The sequence below is a fragment of the Arachis ipaensis genome, chromosome B09 (genome assembly GCF_000816755.2).
Source record: "Arachis ipaensis cultivar K30076 chromosome B09, Araip1.1, whole genome shotgun sequence".
Lineage (NCBI taxonomy): Eukaryota > Viridiplantae > Streptophyta > Magnoliopsida > Fabales > Fabaceae > Arachis > Arachis ipaensis.
In genome coordinates, this window is record NC_029793.2 from 48218294 (window position 1) to 48239708 (window position 21415).

The window sequence follows — 21415 nt, forward strand, 5'->3', positions numbered from 1 at the left end:
TTTCTTCTGGCTATTTTTGCTAATACAAAGATGATGAATCAAAAGAAAAGGAAGGGAGCAAGAAATACTGAAATAGTACCTCATAAGCGTTGGATTTGGTACCAAGCTAGATCAGAACACCAACACTCTTTACCTGAAAACCAGAAGAAAATGTTAAACATGATTAACTAAAAGCCCTCTGAATTTGAAATCCCACAATATCCTTAAAATTTTGCCTCTTATAAACACATGAAGCTAAATCACCACATTACCACCCATTTCCCTTCCCAAAAAAGTTTTAAACACAGATTTGAGAAGCTGAAAACTCACGAGTTTTTCTTAGCATAATGAACACGAATCCATATAACGGGGCAAAAAAAAAGTCTAGTTTTGAAGTGAACCCGATGACGAAAAAAGAAAAGAGAAGTTGAAAACAATGGATTTGAGAAAGATAGGAATGTACCCAGATTGAAATAGGAGAGATCCATACCTGAAGCATTAGCAGGGACAGTTTTCAGATATGAAATCCATGAGAAGTGACATTTTTTTATGAATCTATGAGAAAATTGAATAAATAAGACATGAGTAAAATCAAATGGAACACACCCAGACATCCTTGTTGATAGGAAAAAAGAGCAATCTCTTCTTCACTGTATAGGGAAAAAAGAGCAATCTTTTACAGCCATGCACTCTACAGAGCTAAAGTCAACCCATAAACACTTCACTCCCAAAATAATCTAATATGAAACGTCTAGAATTAACACCTAGTATTTCTCCAACAACCAAATTAATCCATAGAATTAAGAGCTATATAGTTATATATACTACAAACAAACCAATGACAATTGTTTCTCAATCAGATAAGAATTACTAAGATTAAATTTAATCACAAAACAGTAGTGTGAGTCACATATTGAGACAATTACAATTTGGTATTAATAGTCTCTAATGAACAATTCAATTACTACGCATGAATCAAGAACAAACAGAGAAAGACACACCAAAAAAAAAAGAGAAAAAACCAGTTCCAATCAATAGTAAGAAAAAGCCACCGACAAAAAGAAGAACACAGACACAGACACTTACCAAAGACGAACACAGACACAGCCTCACAAAACAAAAACTATGCAATCATGTAGGCACATTATAACGCTTCCATAGCATAAAAAAAATCACATTTTGAACAAGGCACGTGAATGAAAGCTGAGTTTGTTCACTCACCCAGGTACAAGAGACACCTAATTCCATAGTGGAACCTTTAATTAATTTGGACCCTGTTGTGTGCACATATGCTTCCACTATCACGCATATTTCTATATATACTAACAAATATTACACCAAACTAAATATATAAAATATTAAAATCTACCTGCAAGACATCTTGTTGTGGAGAAGACAACACAGTAGAAAGAAGCTCAATATTGTTTCTAGCAACATCAAAAGCTTCCTTAGTTTGTTCAGGAGTAAAACTCTGCACAGGAATATCGTCATGCTGAGTCTGGCATGAAAGATCAAGTTCAACCTCAGACACTGAAAATAGGCGCCAAGCTCTCGTTGTGACGGCCAGGGAACTGAATACCCCTTGATTTCAGACTCTGAACCACAAAATGGAAACAAGCAATCAATAATAACACTAACAATAACCCACACTAGCAAATTCAACAGCTAGAGCTAGTAACTAACCCAATCAATTTAGCATAGGATTTTGAGTTTCTAGTTTCTAGGCATGATATGATTATCAGAAATTGTCCCTTGAAATCAACTTAACAATGAAGTAGATATGCATGAAATAGGGAAAAAAGGTAGTAGTACCTTGTAAGTTTCTTCATAAACAGGGAGATAGTGAAGCTCGATGGTGGATTCGCCTCAAGCCTCAATCATGATCAAAGCCTTGTTGCGGTTATTAAAACTGTTTGAGGATCGTCAATTAACCTAACCATATCATCAAGAACCCTCTCAGCAGCGACTTCAGAGAAAGCCTTCTCTCAATTCTTCACGATGGTTTCAAGCAAGACGAGGGGCAAGGAATCGAACCTTTCAAGCAGCGATTTCAGAGAAACCCTAAACCATGAATCAAATCTTTACCGCTGACGCCAGCGATGCATCCGACGCCAAGCTCGATGGAGACGCCACCGGTCATTTCCTATAAACACCAGAAACGTCGGCACTAGCAGAATGACGGTTGGCGCTGACGGGTTGCCGCTGACGAGTGGCGCTGACGAGTGGTGCTGATGGTTGGCGCCACGCGTGAGAGAGGGAGACGGCGGCGTGGGGCATGAGCGACTAGTGGTGCTGATGGTTGGTGGTGCTGCGACGAGTTGGAGGGAGGGGTTGTGACGGGTTGAGAGAGGGAGACAGCGGCGTTGTTGGGAGAGGGAGTTAGGGTTGCAGATATGAGAAGGGTGAGTGACGGCCACATAGGGTTAGAAGTTATTTTCGAAACCAACACTTCTAGTCTAGGGTTAAAACATAAAACTTAGAAAAAAAAAGTGAAGTGTGAAAAAAAGGGGTGGGAAACTAAATTTTGGAAGGAGGGAACTCTATCAGTACGCTTTTGTAAGGTGTCCAAATAAACATAAGATATGGGCACGCTTTAAAAAGGTGACCATTGAAAAACTAACTAGCCACGCTTTTTAAGCGTGCCGGTTTCTCTTTATAGTCACGCTTTTGAAGCGTGCCAAAAAAAAGCGTGGCCAAATCACAAATCAGTAGCCACCCTCATAAAAGCGTGCCGATTTCTCTTTATGGCCACGCTTTTTAAGCATGGCAAAAAAAGCGTGGCCAAATTCCAAATCAGTGGCCACCCTCGTAAAAGCGTGCCCATAGACCACTTTTGGGCACGCTTTAAAAGCGTGGCAAGAAAAAAGGGTGCCGACAGGCCTTTTTTCTTGTAGTGAGTTTTCATTAAACGTTACGAAGTTTGATTATTTAGAAACTAATCGATTTAAGGTTATAATAGATGAGCGAATAGGTGGTGATGCAGAGGTGTAATTGATTATTTGGTGATGCGGAAGTATGTGTAAATAAGCGGTGATGCGGAAGTACATTTATTAGTGTAGGTGATGCGGAGGTGTGGGTATGTAATTGGTGATGTGGATGCATAATAAAAATAAAGGAAATGAGAACTAATGAAGGAAATAGATACTTAAGAGGAAAAAATGAGAAACAATGAATAAGATAGATACTTGAAAAGTGTATGTTAAATAGGTCTTGTGCTAAAGTGCTAATGCGAAAGTGCCCGCCTTACTGATAGCATATGAAATGTGAATGGGCTTTGTGTAAGACCCAGAACTTTTGAAAAGTCTTATTATGATCAAGTCTCAAATCATGTAGTTATTTACAGTCTTTTTTTCAGAAATTATCTTATTAAATATAATTAAGGCAAGTTTTGATTTATTGGATTTGAGATAAGTTATGATTATTATCCAATCTTACAATTATTGGATTATTTTCTATATTTGAATTATAAAGTTGTTAGTTATGAAATAAGAAGAATTTTATATGATTTGGATTGAATGATTGATATTTTTAAATATTAGTATTGCTATTTTGGAAAATGAAGAAATTAAATATATTACTTCTAATTATTTGGTTGGGATATTTTATTGAAAATAATTTGTAAAATTGAGGAGCAAATAGTATTTCTATACATTAATTTTGTTGGATAAAAATTTGTTCCTAATTACTATGTTACCCCTACTTTTATTTGAAATTACAAAAGTACCCCTAACCCTAAGTTTCAAAAATGAAACACTAGCTCCCTCAAACCCAAACAGCCACAGCTGCTGCCCCTCTCTACTCTAAACACACACCCAGCCACCTGAAGAGAGAAAGAACGAGACAGAAAGGGAAGTGGAGTGAGGGATACACGGAGAAGGAAGGAAGGAAGAGGGGAGGGAGGAGCGTCGCCGGTGCGTCGGGCTTCACCATCGCCGTCGCGCCGCCTTGGAGTCCACAGTCAAGAGTCGTGTCGTGCAGAGGAGAGAAGAGGAACTCACCGCGTCGCCGTCACCCACGAAGTTGCGAGCTGCGCCCAGTTGCTGTCTGGGTCACCGCGCCATCGTCCTTGCCAGCTCCAAACGGGAAGCACGATGGAGCTCCGTTTCTGCTTCCCTGATCCGCCATGAGTGAGCGACGTTGGGAAAGAGAGGGAGTTGCTGTGAAGCCATGAGCTGCGTCAGTTGCCGCCATTCGGCCCAGCCACGAGCTGTTGTCGGAATCGTGCGAGGAGGAGCACGACCCACCGCGCAGAGTTGCGCCGCCGTGTGCTGTCGTCGTCGCCTCGGACTGCCACCACCGTCCCTGTGCCGCCACTGCTGGAGATCCCCCCCGATCTGGTCTGAAGGAGAGGAAGAGGTTCAGGCCGCCGTTGCTACTTGCGTTGTGAGCTTCTGCACCAGCCACCACCGCAGGTGTCGCTACCGGAGAAGGGAGCTGCATCCCTATGTCCTGACCGCCGGGAGTGGTTCTGCGACTTCCAGGATCACCGCCGGAGCTCCGGGCTGAGCTTCTGCCACTTGAGACCCTGCTGCCGTCGCCGGAAAAGTTTTCCGGTAAGGGTTTTAATTGAGGTTTCTGCCTTTTTGGATTTCGAGAAGGTTTAATGCTGCGTGGTTTTTATAGTTGATCCACCGGAGCTTTTGGCTGCCGTCGGAGCTGTTGCCGAGCCTGTTCGAAATCGCAGCTGCTTCGTTTCGCTAGTTCAGTAAGTATTTATGTTTCGAAAAACCACGTGTTAGTATTCTGTTGTGTTTGGTTAATGAATATGAGTTTTGATAACATGGGGTTGAGTCCTAATTATTGTATGTTATGATTAGTGTTGCTATGGTTATTGCGAAAGTGGCTGGGAGCTGAGGTCTTGGTTGCCGTCAGTTCGGGTTGAGGCGGAAAAGACTCTGTGAGACGTTTGGGTTATGGAATTTTGCGTTTTGAGGTAGGGGCGCTTTCCAAAAACTATATTCTTATATATTAGAATTATTACATACGGATACTGATGTGAGAGAATGTGTATTTGGTGATTGTATCGGCCTTATGTATGGCTGGATTTGCCTTGGTTGATTATTAACGTTTGTTGGTTGAATTGTTGTGTGGTTTTGTGAAACGAAATGCTTTTTAAGTTGATTCTTTTAAAACTTTGAGATCATGTTTAATCTGTTGAGAATTGAATTGAGTTAATTTTATTGAGAATGTGAAAAATAGAATCCACTCTTGAATTCAGCCTGGCTTGCTTTATATGATCTGGTTTTTGATGAATGATTGTTACTGAACCGTTTCTTTGAAACTTTAGAAATGAGTTTATTCGGCTGATAATGATTTGATTTTTGAAACGGTTTTCTTGAAATATGGTATTGAGATTAACTGTTGGATTTTGGCTTGCCTTTGAATTGATTTTGGATTCTGGGCTGTTGGAAAAAGATTGGGGAATGGTTTTGTTGGGACCCGGACCGGGTGGCAAAGTCCAAGTTTTAGGGGAGATGCTGCCAAAATTTCTATAAAATCCGAGTCTTTATTGAAATGTTGTCTGGGAAAAATGATGAGCTGAAGGCTTCTACTATTTTAGTTGAAATATTAAGAAAAGGATGATTCATGCTTTTAAAATGAATTATTAAAGAGGGAATTGTGATTTAGTCTTGCTTCTTAAGAAAGGCATTGTATCTTTTTCAGGAGAAAGTTATTTAGATGAAACTTATGTTTTAAAGCTGTTTTAAATGTGACAAGGGCAATGCCTTTGAATTTGACTTGAGGGTTTCAATTAGAGGAGTTTCGATGATGTTGAAAGAACCTAAATGTGTATTGACAAGTTTCATTTTGAAATGTTTCAGGAAAGGTTTTAAGTACTCTTTGAACTCTGAATTCTTACAAGACTAACACAATTTTGAACAGTTGAAACGTTCTAGAATTTATCATGGGGGTTGAAATTGGTTTTGCCTAAGTAAAGGAAACGGCTTGAAAGAAGTAAATGATTACGTGACTTGGTTTGGCTTAGATCCTATTTTATTACTCAAATCGAAAATCCAAGGTTTTAATGATTTTAAATGAATTTGGCGAAATGAGTTATGCTATTCTCCCCTAAGGGCTTGGGACCTTGCCGAGAAACTTTGTTTTAAAATTCCATTGTTGGATGGATGATTTTGAATGTTTCAAAATGAATCTTTAACTTTCCATGGTTATAGAAGTTTTGAAAAGAGGATGCCGAGAGTGGCATGATTTTAAAAGGGGAATTTACCTTGAGTAAAAGTGGCTTATGAGCCTGAGATGATTTGAGAAATGAGATCTTTAAAGCCAAGGCTTAAAAGAGTTGAAACTTGATTTCAAAGTGAAATGATTTGGGAAAAAGTGATTTATGGCTTAAATGCCGATTTTATGAATTGATGATGTTGAATGTGGAAGTGCTGTTTTGTTGTGAGCCGGAATGGCTGTGTATGATTATAAATATTGGTTGGTTCTGGATTGAACCGTGAGCCGGAATGGCTGTGTATGATATGAATATTGGCTGGTTCTGGACTGAACCGTGAGCCAAATGGCTGAGATGGATGTTGATCCATAGATGAGATTGAATGCATGTATATGCTGAATCATTGATAAATGTGAATGTTGCACTTCCACTATCGGAGATAAGAGTTTCACTGGGAGAAAGCAGTGGCTAGCCACCACGTGTTCCAGGTTGAGACTCGAAGCTCTTTTGACCCTATGTCGTCAGGGTGGCCGGGCACTGTGAAATCTCCGGATGAGCTCACCCCCAAAAATATTCACTAGTAAGGGTGATGGATATGGATCATGATTATGATCAAGTTTATATTGAGTATAACTCGAGTTGGGGAGACACGACAGAGGGACAGTCCAATGGTTAGCTACCAGGACTTGTCGGGTTGGCTCTATAACCGACAGATGATATCATCATCCCCTAGGAACAGGCATGCATCATATGCATTTATGTGACATTATTTGGGTGTGCATATTGTACTTGGTTTGTCTTTGTGACTATTTGAGATTATCTGCTACTTGCTCTACTTGCTGTAACTGTTTGTTTGTACTTGAACCTCCTATCTGTGTTTGCAACTGGGACTCTGTTGGATTGTGGTGATTGGTTGTTGTTGGATTTTTTGGGCCTAGGGCCGTGGTTGAAATGAGATGGACCGATGGTTGGTTTCGGTTTTGTGTTTCTGATTTGGAATAGTATGGAAGGCTATTTTTGGTTTAGCATAGATAAATCTTTTGAAAGGCTTTCGAAATATTGTTTTAAATGAACAGTTTCCTCTTTCAGAAAAGGATTTCAGATTTTCTCTTTTACTGTAAACCGTTATCTTTAAAAAGATGCATAAGTCAGTTATTAATCACTCGTACGGTTTATCTTCACGTATCCTATTACAGTAATTCCCAAAAACCCTCTACTGAGAACCCTTTCGAGGATGATGTTCTCACCCCCCTACATTTTTCCCCTTTCAGGATATGGATGCAAAAGTCACGAAGAGTTTATTTAATTGTTGTTGAAATGCTCTCTGTTGCTTTAGATTATTTATTGTACCCTCGCCTTTATCTTGATATATTCTGTAAGAGGGATAGGAATTGTATTGGTTAATGCTTGTAATGTTATTTATATATATTTATGTATATATATGGATATACTCTTTATGAGTTTTTGTAAGTTGTATGGTATGTATGGATGTACGTTGTATAGTGAAAGTATTTTTGGGAATGGTATTGTGGTTTAAAGTTTTAAACAGACTCATATTTTAGTATTAAATAATATAAGTGTCGTCGTAATGTCCGAGCTATTAGAGTCGCGCAGCTGGAAGCGTGAGCTTTGGTAGTTAGGGTGTTACATTATGGTATCAGAGCAGTCCTTCCTGTAGAGCCTGAGGAATGGACCGACTATGCTTCAATTGCATACTCTGAGCGTCTGTCACGTACTAAGTATTGTCGAATGACGAGGATTAGAGCTTTATGCACATGACGGTCTATTGATTAACGCTGTTAGTCTTGCATTGCATAATTCCTGATATTAAGTTTGGCCGGCTTAATACTAGTGAATTATGTATATGAGAGCACTAATGGGTTATCATAGATGACGTACTAGTTTTGAGTAAAGCGAATCGCGGGTTTTGGGAGCGTTGGAGACTATTTCTCGAGGCTATTAAGTTGTGTGTCTTAAATTTAGTTCGAGTCGACCTGTTCTTTCATAGCCTAACTTGAGGTTCTTGTTTGCTAATCCTTTAGAAAGGTGGTTTAATTTTCCATCTCTATTCCTCTATTCATATGCATTCTTGTTTGATCTTAAGTGCATATGCTTGTTTGAAATCCTTGTTGTATCTATCTTTCTCTGTTTGAGTTCCTCTTGATTAATGTATCCTTTGATATGGCTTTGAACTTGTTCTAATGCACTGTGCATTTTACTCTGGATTTCGAGTCCACTCTTTGAGAAATTGTTGATTCAGTTTTTCTCTTAGTTGATAGTGATTATAGCCAATTTTGAGATTTTTATGAAAATTGCTGTTGAATAGATGTATACTTATCTATACGTGAAACTTTGAAGATTTCTTACACAGTTTAACAACTACTTATTTTAATACCTCGCCTGTACTTTTACTGATTTACGGAACTGCAGTTACTTTAAAAGTAAATTGACTTTCTAGTAATTCTACTATAGCTCCAGTGCACATCTTCATTTGATTATGTATTTGGGTATTTTTCAAAATTTCGGAAAGAAATGGATTTTTCTCTTTTATTCTGGTTGAGTTTCGTTTGATAAGCTTCACTTAACTTATTTTGAATTGAGTCTGGTTTAGCATACTACATGGTTTATGCCATTATTGTTCTTTTGAAAATGTTGGACTCATGGCTTTCTTATGAGCAAACTCGTTCCTTCTTAAGTTTTTCACCTCTATGAATGTCATACGTGATTTTGTTTTTAATTATACATCTACCTTTTGGGAACACTACAATCAATCTCAACTTTCCTTTCTCTAGTGAATCTCATTCTTATATGAGTCAGTTTGATTCGTTTCAAAAATAGTGCATCATTTATCCTCTCATTGTCTTTACAAGAGTTTTTAGTCAAAGATTTATCCTTGGGAAAAATTACTAATGATTGGGTTGTATTTTCCTATGACTTTTGTATTCTTTTGAATCAATTAAAAGCTTGTTTGATGTTTCATGCCTAGTGGATCTTGTTTGAACTATCTTGGTTTAAGATCCTTTCTTGCATGGCTTGACTCCTTTTTAGTACATCTTAAACTTCTTGAATGTTCTTCTTAGATGGTGATTTCAAGAACACTTTTGGAGTCTTGTTTTGAACTTTTTAAAGAAGTTTTGAATTCTCTTGTAAGAAGTTTTAAACAGAATTTATTTTCTGTTGCTTGATTGAGATTGAAACCATTGTTCAATTTTGACGAAGTTAATTTAAAGTTGGCCTGCGCCATTTTAAATGAGGTTTTGGGAAGTTTCCTTGTTTAGTGGAAACCGGTTCGCTTGTAACGCACCACTTATTTCCTTTACCAAAATATAAGCAAATTTTTACGTCAGAATTTCCTTTCTAAAAAGAGTTTAACTTTCCTTTTTGCCCTTGCTATGAATGTTATACACGCTTGTTTGAATATGAACTTTGAGGATTTTTGAACAAGCATTTGATTACTTCCAAGTTTTTATGAACTGCTTTTGGTTAAGTTGTGCATCTAATTATCTTTCTAAAATATTTGAGGAAATATTTTAGCTCTTAGCCAAAGTTGTGTGCATTTGTTTTTGGAACTCTACAAAATCTACTTCAACATGAAATTGAATTAGAGCAAGGCCACGTTTATGTTTTGTTACTCTCTTGAAGGATATTTGTTGGTTACCTTCTCTTTCAGACTGCGAAGTGATTTTGGCAAGTTTTCGACTCTTTCATGAACAATGTATTCGAAAGTATTTTTAATCTTGCTCTTGAGATATGTGAACTTTGTCTTTGGTTTGAGAAATTCTTATCTATGAACCTCATACTTCCTTGACTCAGCTTGGATTTGTTCAAACTAATGTGCTGGTCCTTCTTCTTATTGGTCCTATTGAATTTCTTGGATCCAAGGGTTAACTTTGGAGTTGTCAATCGATTTATTTCTAGCAAACTTCTTTGCTTGGGCATCTTTGTTTATCTGAAATTGGATACATTCTCTCAAATCTATGAGTACTATCCTTGACTCTCTTTTCTAGAATCTTGTATCCTTCTGAGTAGACTCGAGAATTGTTTGATATCACGTGCGACTTGTAGACGTAGTAACGCGATGCGTTATTTTTTTTTAGACCTGATATGTGTATACGAAGGCTGAAGCGGTAGGTGTACAACGTTATGAGTTGTGGGTGTTTTGTTCTTTGCGAAAGGGTTTGCGGTCGTTAGGCCTATGATCGGATATGAGGATTGTAAAGTGCTTGATGGAGTTGGAAAGTTGAAGCTTTGAGGTTGATATGAGATTAGTGTGCGGATGTTAAGCACGTCGTTTTAAACCCATCATGTCTTATAGCCTTCGATGCATTGCCTTACTATTACATGTTTGAATCATGTCATCTTTTGCATTGAGCCTATCTTGTAACGTTTGCTTGGCAATCACACTCCTACCCTTACATCTTTATGCATATGACAATCCAAGTATTTGAAAACCGTATATATGTGTTTATATGTTGAGATATTTTTGCTTCTTCCTTAAATGTGTTCCAGGATGAACTGTTATGAAATTTCTTTTGTTTTGTATCAATTTTCGAGGACGAAAATTTTTATAAGGTGGGTAGAATGTAAGACCCAGAACTTTTGAAAAGTCTTATATTCAGAAATTATCTTAATATAATTAAGGCAAGTTTTGATTTATTGGATTTGAGATAAGTTATGATTATTATCCAATCTTTCAATTATTGGATTATTTTCTATATTTGAATTATAAAGTTGTTAGTTATGAAATAAGAAGAATTTTATATGATTTGGATTGAATGATTGATATTTTTAAATATTAGTATTGATATTTTGGAAAATGAAGAAATTAAATATATTACTTCTAATTATTTGGTTGGGATATTTTATTGAAAATAATTTGTAAAATTGAGGAGCAAATAGTATTTCTATACATTAATTTTGTTGGATAAAAATTTGTTCCTAATTACTATGTTACCCCTACTTTTATTTGAAATTACAAAAGTACCCCTAACCCTAAGTTTCAAAAATAAAACCCTAGCTCCCTCAAACCCAAGCAGCCGCAGCTGCTGCCCCTCTCTACTCTAAACACACACCCAGCCACCTGAAGAGAGAAAGAACGAGACAGAAAGGGAAGTGGAGTGAGGGATACACGGAGAAAGAAGGAAGGAAAAGGGGAGGGAGGAGCGTCACCGGTGCGTCGGGCTTCACCATCATCGTCACGCCGCCTTGGAGTCCGCAGTCAAGAGTCGTGTCGTGCAGAGGAGAGAAGAGGAACTCACCGCGTCGCCGTCACCCACGGAGCTGCGCCCAGTTGCTGTCTGGGTCACCGCACCATCGTCCCTGCCAGCTCCGAACGAGAAGCACAATGGATCTCCGTTTCTGCTTCCCTGGTCCGCCGTGAGTGAGCGACATTGGGAGAGAGAGGGAGTCGCTGTGGAGCCATGAGCTGCGTCGATCGCCGCCATTCGGCCCAGCCACGAGCTGCTGTCGGAATCGTGCGAGGAGGAGCACGACCCACCGCGCGGAGTTACGCCGCCGTGTGCTGTCGCCGTCGCCTCGGACTGCCGCCGCCGTCCCTGTGCCGCCACTGCTGGAGATCCCCCGATCTGGTCTGAAGGAGAGGAAGAGGTTCAGGCCGCCGTTGCTACTTGTGTTGTGAGCTTCTACACTAGCCACCACCGCAGGTGTCGCTGCCGGAGAAGGGAGCTGCATCCTGGTGCGGTATTTTCAACCACACTTACTAACCGGCAAGTGCACCGGGTCGTACCAAGTAATACCTTACTTGAGTAAGGGTCGATCCCACGAGGATTGATGGATTAAGCAACAATGGTACTTGATAGGCTTAGTTAGACAGACAGAAAATAGTGTTGGGAGTTCAAAGACATTAAACAATAGCAAAAATATTAAAGAAGGGCAAGTAATTAAGATGGGAATAATATATGGAGAAGGCAGTGAAGGTTTTAGAGTTATCTTATTTTCTGGATTGACTTTTCATATTAACTATTTTAATCATGCAAGATTTAATTCATGGCAAACTAATTGTGACTAGACCCTAATTCCTTAGACCTTCCTAGTCTCCTCTAAAATTCGTCAACTGCCAATTCCTTGGTCAATTGATTCAAATTAGAGGGTGATGATCAAATTCCAGTTTATATGCCACAAGAATCCTATTATCAAAAAATAGGGGGATTATATGTCACGTATCCCGTTAAGTCCAAATAATTAAAAATTTAGGATAATATGTTTTCAAGCTATTGTTCAAGTAAAGAGCTTTTCCAAGTTTTACAAGAACTCAAATAGAACATGGGTCATACTTCCGTTCCACCCGAATTCATAAAATAAAGAACGAAAACAATTATTGAAATATAAATCAAATCATGAATTAAAATAGAAAAATAATATTATCAATCCATACAATAGACAGAGCTCCTAACCTTAACAATGGAGGATTAGTTGCTCATGGAATATGAAAATGTAAATTTGTATGGAATAATGTTGTGGAATATGTTGTTCTGGAACCACCCTATTGGGATTCCTTTTATAACTAATCCTAAGAATTTAAAAATCAAATTTCTAAAATTAAAATTAAAATAATATCTTTTCCTAAAATAAGATTTGAATTTAAATTCGAATTAATTAACAAGTCTTCAGCTGATGGGTGGCACCACTTGATTTGTCCATTCTGCAGCTTCTAATCTGTGATTTCTGGGCTAAGAACTTGGTCAAAACGGCCCAGAGATCGCCCCCAGCATTTTTCTACATTTTCTACACGTGGCGCATGTGACGCGTTCGCGTCGTCCACGCGTTCGCGTCATTTGTTCAGATTCCAGTCCACGCGTTCGCGTCAGGCACGCGATCGCGTCATTGCGATTTCCTCCATTCCGCGCGGTCGCGTTAGCCATGCGTCCGTGTCGATATTCGCTGGTTATCTCTTTGACTTCTTCTCTTTCTCTGTAGAAACTCCATCAAATTCCGCTAAATGCTACCTAAAATAAATAGTATTGTACAAAACTCAAAATAGCATCCATAGTGGCTAAAATATAATTAATTCTTAATTAAATTCAACAATTTAGATGCAAATTCACTAGGAAAAAATAGACAAGATGCTCACGCATCACAACACTAAACTTAAACTGTTGCTTGTCCTCAAGCAACCAAAACTAATATAAGCTTAGGATGTGAATTTGCATGAGAATGAGAGTTCGATTAAGCTCATGTCTCTTCTTATAGTGGGGTTTACAACTACAATCCTGAATAGTTTTGGCATCTCACTTTATCCTTTGAAGTTCAGAATGATTGGCATCCATAGGAACTCAGAATTCAGATAGTGTTATTGACTCTCCTTGTTCAGTATGTTGATTCTTGAACACAGCTACTTTATGAGTCTTGGCTGTGACCCTAAGCATTTTGTTTTCAAGTATTACCACTGGATACATAAATGCCACAGACACATAACCGGGTGAACCTTTTCAGATTGTGACTCAGCTTTGCTAGAGTCCCCAGTTAGAGGTGCCCAGAGTTCTTAAGCACACTCTTTTTGCTTTGGACAACGACTTTAACTGCTCAGTCTCAAGCTTTTCACTTGACACCTTCACGCCACAAGCACATGGTTAGGAACAGCTTGATTTAGCCGCTTAGGCCAGGATTTTATTCCTTAGGACCCTCCTATCCATTAATGCTTAAAGTCTTGGATCCTTTTTACCCTTTGCCTTTTAGTTTAAAGGGTTATTGGCTTTTTCTGCTTGCTTTTCTTTTTCTTGTTTGTTTCATTATTTTATTAAATTTTTTTCGCAAGCCTCGTGTTTTTCACTGCTTTTTCTTGCTTCAAGAATCAATTTTATGATTTTTCAGATTATTAATAATATTTTTCTTTTTCATCATTCTTTCAAGAGCCAACCATTTTAACATTCATAAACTTCATTATCAAAAATTATGCACTGTTCATGTCATGCATTCAGAATCACAGAAAATACCACCACATTTAAGACTATTATTCAATATAGACCCACTTTCTCATGCAATATATCACTCCTGTATTTTTTTTAAATTAAGCTTAGTGAGTAATACATGAGACATTTTTTTCAGAATTAAAGCAATAGGGAGAACTAAACTAGTCATAGGATTCTAACTAATAAAGGATCATGCAACAAACAAAGAAAAATAGCAGAAAACTGAAACATAACATAGACAAAGAGGGGAGGAATAAAAAATGAAAGGAACTCAACCACCTTAGTTATCCTAGCAGTCGTTTATTCTTCAGGTTGTGCTCCTCAATGAAGATGATTTGCCTCCATTTTGGTGCCATAGGAATAAACAGAAAACCTATAAGCAAAGCGTCAACACCAAACTTAAAGGTTTGCTTGTCCTCAAGCAAAGAAGAACTGAAAATAAAAATAAATAATGAGAGAAAAGAAGAATATACAGGTAAAAGAACAAGAGAGAATTAGGATTAGGAGAAAAGAAAGATAAGATAATTGGCAAATCAGGGAAGCTGTGCGGCGCAAGCGACGCGGCCGCGTGGGGCACGCAGTCGCGCGAATTGCGCTTATACTGATTGACGCGGTTGCGTCGGTCACGCGGTCACGTGACCCATTTTATGCTACTGGCGCGAGGGTAGCCTCGCACTCGCACAACTCTCTGTTTGAAATTTTATTCTTTTGCCAAATCTTATGTGATGCGATCGTGTGGGGCATGCGATCGCGTGAATGGCCATTAGAAGGATATGACGCGGACGCGTGAGCCATGCATCCGCGTGAGTAGAATTGGGCGTTCAGCGTCAATCCAGCACCACTCTAGCACAACTTTCGGTCGTGCACCCTTTTCACGTCGAATTCCAGGGCACGCGGCCGCGTGAGTGATGCGGTCGCGTGGGAGGCCAATGTTCCCACCCGACGCGGACCCGTCATCGACGCGGTCGCGTAGAACAATTTGTGCCAAAGGCACTATTCCAGCGCCACTCCCTCGCAACTCTCTGTCAAATTTATTTTTTCACACACACCCATCTGACTCGGACGCGTCAGCGATGCGTTCGCGTCGTTTACGCTCTCTCTTTTTTTTTTTTTGAAATAGCTTGAGGTGTTCGGTTCCTGTGATAGAATAGCTGCATGATCAGAAAATTAGTAAGAATTTAATAAAAATCAAACAAGTAAGAAAACTACTACTACGAAAAATAACTAAGGATACGAAATTATCGGGTTGCCTCCCGACAAGCGCTTCTTTAACGCACTAGCTTGACGGTCAGTTCTGCTAGTTCAGCAGATGAGTGGACCTCTGGTGATCAATCTCGCCTCTAAGATAGTGCTTCAACCTCTGGCCATTCACTGTGAATTTTCTGTCAGAATTCTCTTCCTGTATCTCCACATGACCATATGGTGAAGCGCTGGTAACCACAAATGGTCCTGACCACCGGGATTTCAGCTTCCCGGGAAAGAATTTGAGCCTTGAATTATATAGAAGCACTCTCTGTCTTGGCTCAAATATTCTGATGGCAATCTTCTTATCATGCAGTAGCTTGGTTCTCTCCTTATAGAGCTTGGCATTCTCATAGGCTGAATATCTGAATTCATCAAGCTCATTCAACTGAAGCATCCGCTTAATTCTTGCAGCTTCTGAATCAAGATTCAGATACCTAATTGCCCAATAAGCCTTGTGCTCCAGCTCAACTGGAAAGTGACAGGCTTTGCCATAGACCAACTGATATGGGGACATGCCAATTGGGGTCTTGTATGCTGTCCGGTATGCCCAGAGAGCATCATCAAGCTTCCTAGACCAGTCCTTTCTTGAAACACTGACGGTCTTCTCTAGAATCCTTTTGAGTTCCCTGTTGGAAACTTCAACCTGTCCACTTGTCTGAGGGTGATAGCGGGTTGCCACTTTATGACGGACTCCATATCTATGCAGAAGAGAGTCCAACTGTCTGTTACAGAAGTGACTTCCTCCATCACTAATGAGTGTCATTGGGACACCAAACCGGCTGAAGATATATCTCTGAAAAAAGCTCATTACCACCTTGGCATCATTGGTGGGCAAAGCCACAGCTTCCACCCACTTGGACACATAGTCGACTGCCACTAGAATATAGTTGTTTGAATGTGAGGGTGGGAAAGGTCCCATGAAATCAATACCCCACACATCAAACAACTCAACCTCAAGAATTCCCTGCTGTGGCATTTCATGGTTGGCAGGGAGGTTTGTGGCTTTTTCACATCTATCACAGTGCTTTACAAATGCTCTTGAGTCTCTGAAGAGAGTCGGCCAATAAAACCCGCTCTGAAGGACCTTTGTAGCTGTCCTTTCACCACCAAAGTGGCCTCCATACTCAGAACCATGACAGTGCCAAAGAATCTGCTGTTTTTCTTCATCTGGGACACACCTCCGGATAATTCCATCTGAACACCTTTTAAAAAGGTATGGTTCCTCCCAAATGTAGTACTTTGCATCAGTCAATAGCTTCTTCACTTATTGCCTACTGTACTCCCTTGGGATAAAATTCATGGCCTTATAATTTGCAATGTCTGCAAACCATAGAGCCTGCTGAATGAGGAACAATTGTTCATCTGGAAACATCTCAGTCACAGTTATGGGTGGTTGTACTCCTGCTTCAGGCTCAATTCTGGAGAGATGGTCAGCTACTTGATTTTCTGACCCTTTCTTGTCTTTTATCTCAATATGAAACTCTTGAAGGAGCAACACCCATCTGATTAATCTTGGTTTAGAATCCTGTTTGGTTAGAAGGTACTTCAAAGCAGCATGGTCAGTATAAACAATAACCTTAGAACCAAGTAAATAGGACCTAAACTTATCAACACCATACACAACAGCTAATAATTCCTTTTCTGTAGTTGTGTAATTCTTTTGAGCATCATTTAACACACGACTGGCATAGTAAATGACATGTACAAGCTTACCATGCCTCTGTCCTAAAACAGCTCCTATAGCAAAATCACTAGCATCACACATTAATTCAAATGGTAAATCCCAGTCAGGGGAAGCTATAATGGGAGCAGAGGTGAGATTTGCCTTCAGAGTTTCAAAAGCATGCAGACAGTTAGAATCAAAGACAAAAGGAACATCAACAACCAATAGGTTGCTCAATGGTTTAGCAATTTTAGAAAAATCCTTTATAAATCTTCTATAAAATCCTGCATGACCCAAGAAACTCCTAATTGCCTTAACATTAGTTGGTGGTGGTAATTTTTCAATTACCTCCACATTTGCTCTGTCAACCTCAATTCCCTTACTTGAAATCCGGTGTCCAAGAACAATGCCTTCTTTAACCATAAAACGGCATTTTTCCCAATTTAAAACAAGGTTTGATTCTTGACACCGTTTCAAGACAAGAGATAAATGTTTAAGGCAGGATTCAAAAGAATTACCAAAAATAGAAAAATCATCCATAAATATCTCAATAAACTTTTCAACCATATCAGAAAAAATTGAAAGCATACACCTCTGAAAAGTTGCTGGAGCATTGCAAAGTCCAAATGGCATTCTCCTGTAGGCAAATACTTCAAAGGGGCATGTGAATGCTGTCTTCTCTTGATCTTGAGGGTCCACTGCAATTTGATTATATCCAGAATATCCATCTAGAAAATAATAAAAAGCATGACCAGCTAACCTCTCAAGCATCTGATCAATGAAAGGGAGGGGGAAATGATCCTTCCTTGTAGTAGTGTTTAGCCTCCTATAATCTATGCACATTCTCCATCCTGTGACTGTTCTTGTAGGAATAAGCTCATTCTTTTCATTCTTGATCACTGTCATCCCTCCTTTCTTGGGAACTACCTGTACAGGACATACCCAAGGACTGTCAGAAATAGGGTAAATAATACCTGCTTCCCATAATTTCATTACCTCTTTTTGGACCACCTCTTTCATAGTTGGATTGAGTCTCCTTTGTGGTTGCACAACTGGTTTAGCATCATCTTCAAGAAGGATCTTGTGCATACACTTGGTTGGACTAATCCCCTTCAAGTCACTAATGGTCCACCCAAGAGCTATTTTATGGCTCCTGAGCACTGAAATAAGCGCCTCCTCTTCTTCAGGCTTCAGAGAAGAGCTAATAATCACTGGATATTGATGCCAGGGCATCTTGGCCAGTTTTACTGACCTTTTCTTTACTGTTTTTAGGTTAGTTTCATGCATTTCCTTAGGAAATAAGCTAGTTTTGGGTAGATATTCACTTACACCTTGATTCAAACATACATTGTGCATTTTACATTATTTCATGAGGATTTTGCATGAGTTTAGTGACAAATTGTATGTTGCATTACCCATGACTTAGACTAGAACTTTGATGCACTCTATTGCTTGATTTCAGGACCAAAGGAAGCAAGGAATGGGAGGTAACTTGCAAAGTTAATGAGAAAAGTGATTGCCAATAACGCTCTCGAAGCCATCATTGACCACGTTAAGAGTCACGTTAACTAAGTTAACGTGAACTCTAACGTGGAGAAGGGAAGTTGAGCCAACGTTAGTGACACTTAACATTGTCACTAACGCTGGCAAATGCTCATAAGTGGCCACGTTAGAGTCCAACATTAACCTAGTTAACGTGGCCTCTAACGTTAAAAAGGGGAAGAAACGCCAACGTTAGTGACACCCAACATTGTCACTAATGTTGGAAGCAACCACACAACCCCCCAAGGAGCCACGTTAACTTAGTTAACGTGGAAGCTAACGTTGATGAGTGAAAGAATGGCCAACGTTAGTGACACTCAACATTGTCACTAACGTTGGGGATGGCTAAGCATGGCCACGTTAGAAGCCACGTTAACCTAGTTAATGTGGACTCTAACGTGAGACATAGGGGCACCTTGGAACGTTAGTGACAATGTTGAGTGTCACTAACATTCTCGAAGGATGGCAAGCCCACGTTAAAGAGCCACGTTAACTAAGTTAACGTGAGCTCTAACGTGGGAACAAAGGGGGCTTTTCAAAGTTATTGGGAATGTTAAGTCTCAATAACGTGTGTGAAGGACTTAGAGGCAACGTTAGTGGCAATGTTTGTGCCACTAACGTTGAAGTTAACGTAGCTTTTACTTCAGAACGTTAGTAAGAAAGTTGATTGTCACTAATGTTCTCGAGCTCATATTTTCACTAAACGTTAACACCCCTAACGTCCTGAGCTAAAGTCTCTGCCCACTTCACACTTTCTCTCTACAAGTAAAGCCAAGCTCAAATGAAGAAGAGAACTGCTTCAAACTCAAGATCCAAAGGCCCAAGACTTGAAGAGCCAACTAGAAGCTGAGAGAAGTAGTATATATAGGAGTAGCTTTGAATTGTTGAAGAGTTCTGGAAGTTGGAAAAAGAGAACTACTCTCTGTATTTTACCTTCTCTGCAATTTCTAGTTTTATGATGTATTCTCCATCTTTGTTTTCATTTTCTAGAGCTATGAACAACTAAACCCCTTTCATTGGGTTAGGGAGCTCTGTTGTAATTTGATGGATCAATACTAATTTTCATTATTCTTCTTCTATCTTTTCTCTTGATTTTACTTGAAAGCTTTCGATCTTCATCCAATTGAGTAGTTATCTTGGAAAAGAAGCTATTCAAACTTGGATCTCTTCTGAACCTTGAAAGAGGAATGAAGAGATCAAGCTAGAAATGCTTTCTCATGCTGGACCAAATTGGGTTTTGATGGGTATGTGACTATAACCCTCTCAATACTTGATTTGGGAAATGCATGTGGTATAATCAGTGACCATACTTCATCTCTTCTCATGAGCAATTGCCAAGGAATTGGATATTGATCAAGATTTGAGAGATTGAATTGCAAGAAATTGTAATTCAATCAATTAAGATTGCCAAGGAGATCAATGAGTGCATTGATTGAGGAAGAGATGAAAATAAACTTGATCCGGAGAATTGCAACATCTCCTAAGCCCAATGAACTTCCCATCTCTGATCTTACCCATTCTCTTTAATTTCTTCCATTTACTTTTATGAGCAAATACCCCATTCCCATTTACAATTCTGCAATTTATTTTCAGTCATTTACTTCCAGTCCTTTAATTCTAGTATTTACTTTTCTGCTATTTACATTCCCGCCATTTTATTTCTGCAACTCTCAACCCAAATTCTGGATTCGCTCAACTAGAAAATTCTTCTAATTAAAGTTGCTTGATCAATCAATCCCTGTGGGATTCGACCTCACTCTATTGTGAGTTTTTACTTGACGACAAATTCGGTACACTTGCCGAAGGAAATTTGTTGAGAGACAGTTTCCACACGCATCAGATATGAATCATTTCCACCCAAGAACACATATTTCAGAGAAGGGGGTAAGGGTTTGAGCTCAAGCTTGGGGGCTTCCTCCTCCTTAATTGGCGTGTTCATCAGCTCCTTTTGGGGTGGTGAATCATCAACTTCAACTAATTCACACTCAGAAATAGGATCTAGAACATCATCAAGTACCTCAGTTTCCAGTACTTCTTGAACAAGTGGTTCAATAACATCTATTTTCATACACCCCTCAGAATAATTGGGGTGTTTGAGGGCTTCAAAAACATTTAGGACCACCTGTTCTTCATTGAGCCTCAGGGTTAATTCACCCTTTTTCACATCAATCAGAGCTCTACCTGTAGCTAAAAAGGGTCTACCAAGTATAATAGAGGGTTTTACCTCCTCTTCCATGTCTAATATAAAAAAATCAACAGGGAAGATAAATGGTCCTACTTTCACAAGTAAATCTTCAACAACACCTACAGGTAATTTGATAGAAAGATCAGCAAGTTGAAGAGAAATACGAGTGGGTTTTACCTCCTCAATTTGAAGCTTTTTCATCACTGAAAGTGGCATGAGGTTAATGCTAGCTCCAAGATCACAGAAATCTCTCTGAATGCCGACTTCTCCAATGGTGCAAGGAATGACAAAGCTCCCTGGGTCTGGCATCTTCTCAGGAAGGGTGTGTTGAATAATAGCACTGCATTCCTTGGTTAGCACCACTGTTTCTTGTTCCTTTTAATTCCTCTTGTGGGTCAACAATTCTTTCATAAATTTAGCATAGAGAGGCATTTGCTCTAGAGCCTCTGCAAAAGGGATGTTGATCTGCAGCTTCTTGAAGACATCTAAAAATTTAGAGAATTACTTTTCTTTGGACGCCTTCTGAAGCCTCTGAGGATATGGCATTTTTGGCTTGTATTCAGGGGCCTTTGGTAAGGTGGGATACGTGTCAAGAGAGTCAGGGAACGGGTTGTCTGCCTGCTTAGGAGGGGCGTGCTCTACTTCTTCCTTCTTCTCCTCTGGAGCTTCCTTTTCAACTGGATCTTTATTGACCTTGG

General features: G+C 39.3%; 2 long non-coding RNA genes across 2 annotated transcripts in view; one reads left to right on the plus strand and one right to left on the minus strand.

Moving 5' to 3' along the window:
* LOC107617265 overlaps nucleotides 1–600 on the minus strand; it is a 20752-nt gene extending 20152 nt beyond the window's left edge. Inside the window, exon 1 of the long non-coding RNA XR_001614881.2 lies at nucleotides 586–600. This is a non-coding gene — a long non-coding RNA (uncharacterized LOC107617265). The remainder of the gene's footprint in view (nucleotides 1–585) is intronic.
* The window catches only part of LOC110267111, a 12442-nt gene extending 8555 nt beyond the window's left edge, over nucleotides 1–3887 (plus strand). The window contains exons 2-3 of the long non-coding RNA XR_002354449.1: nucleotides 1898–1901; nucleotides 3876–3887. This is a non-coding gene — a long non-coding RNA (uncharacterized LOC110267111). The remainder of the gene's footprint in view (nucleotides 1–1897; nucleotides 1902–3875) is intronic.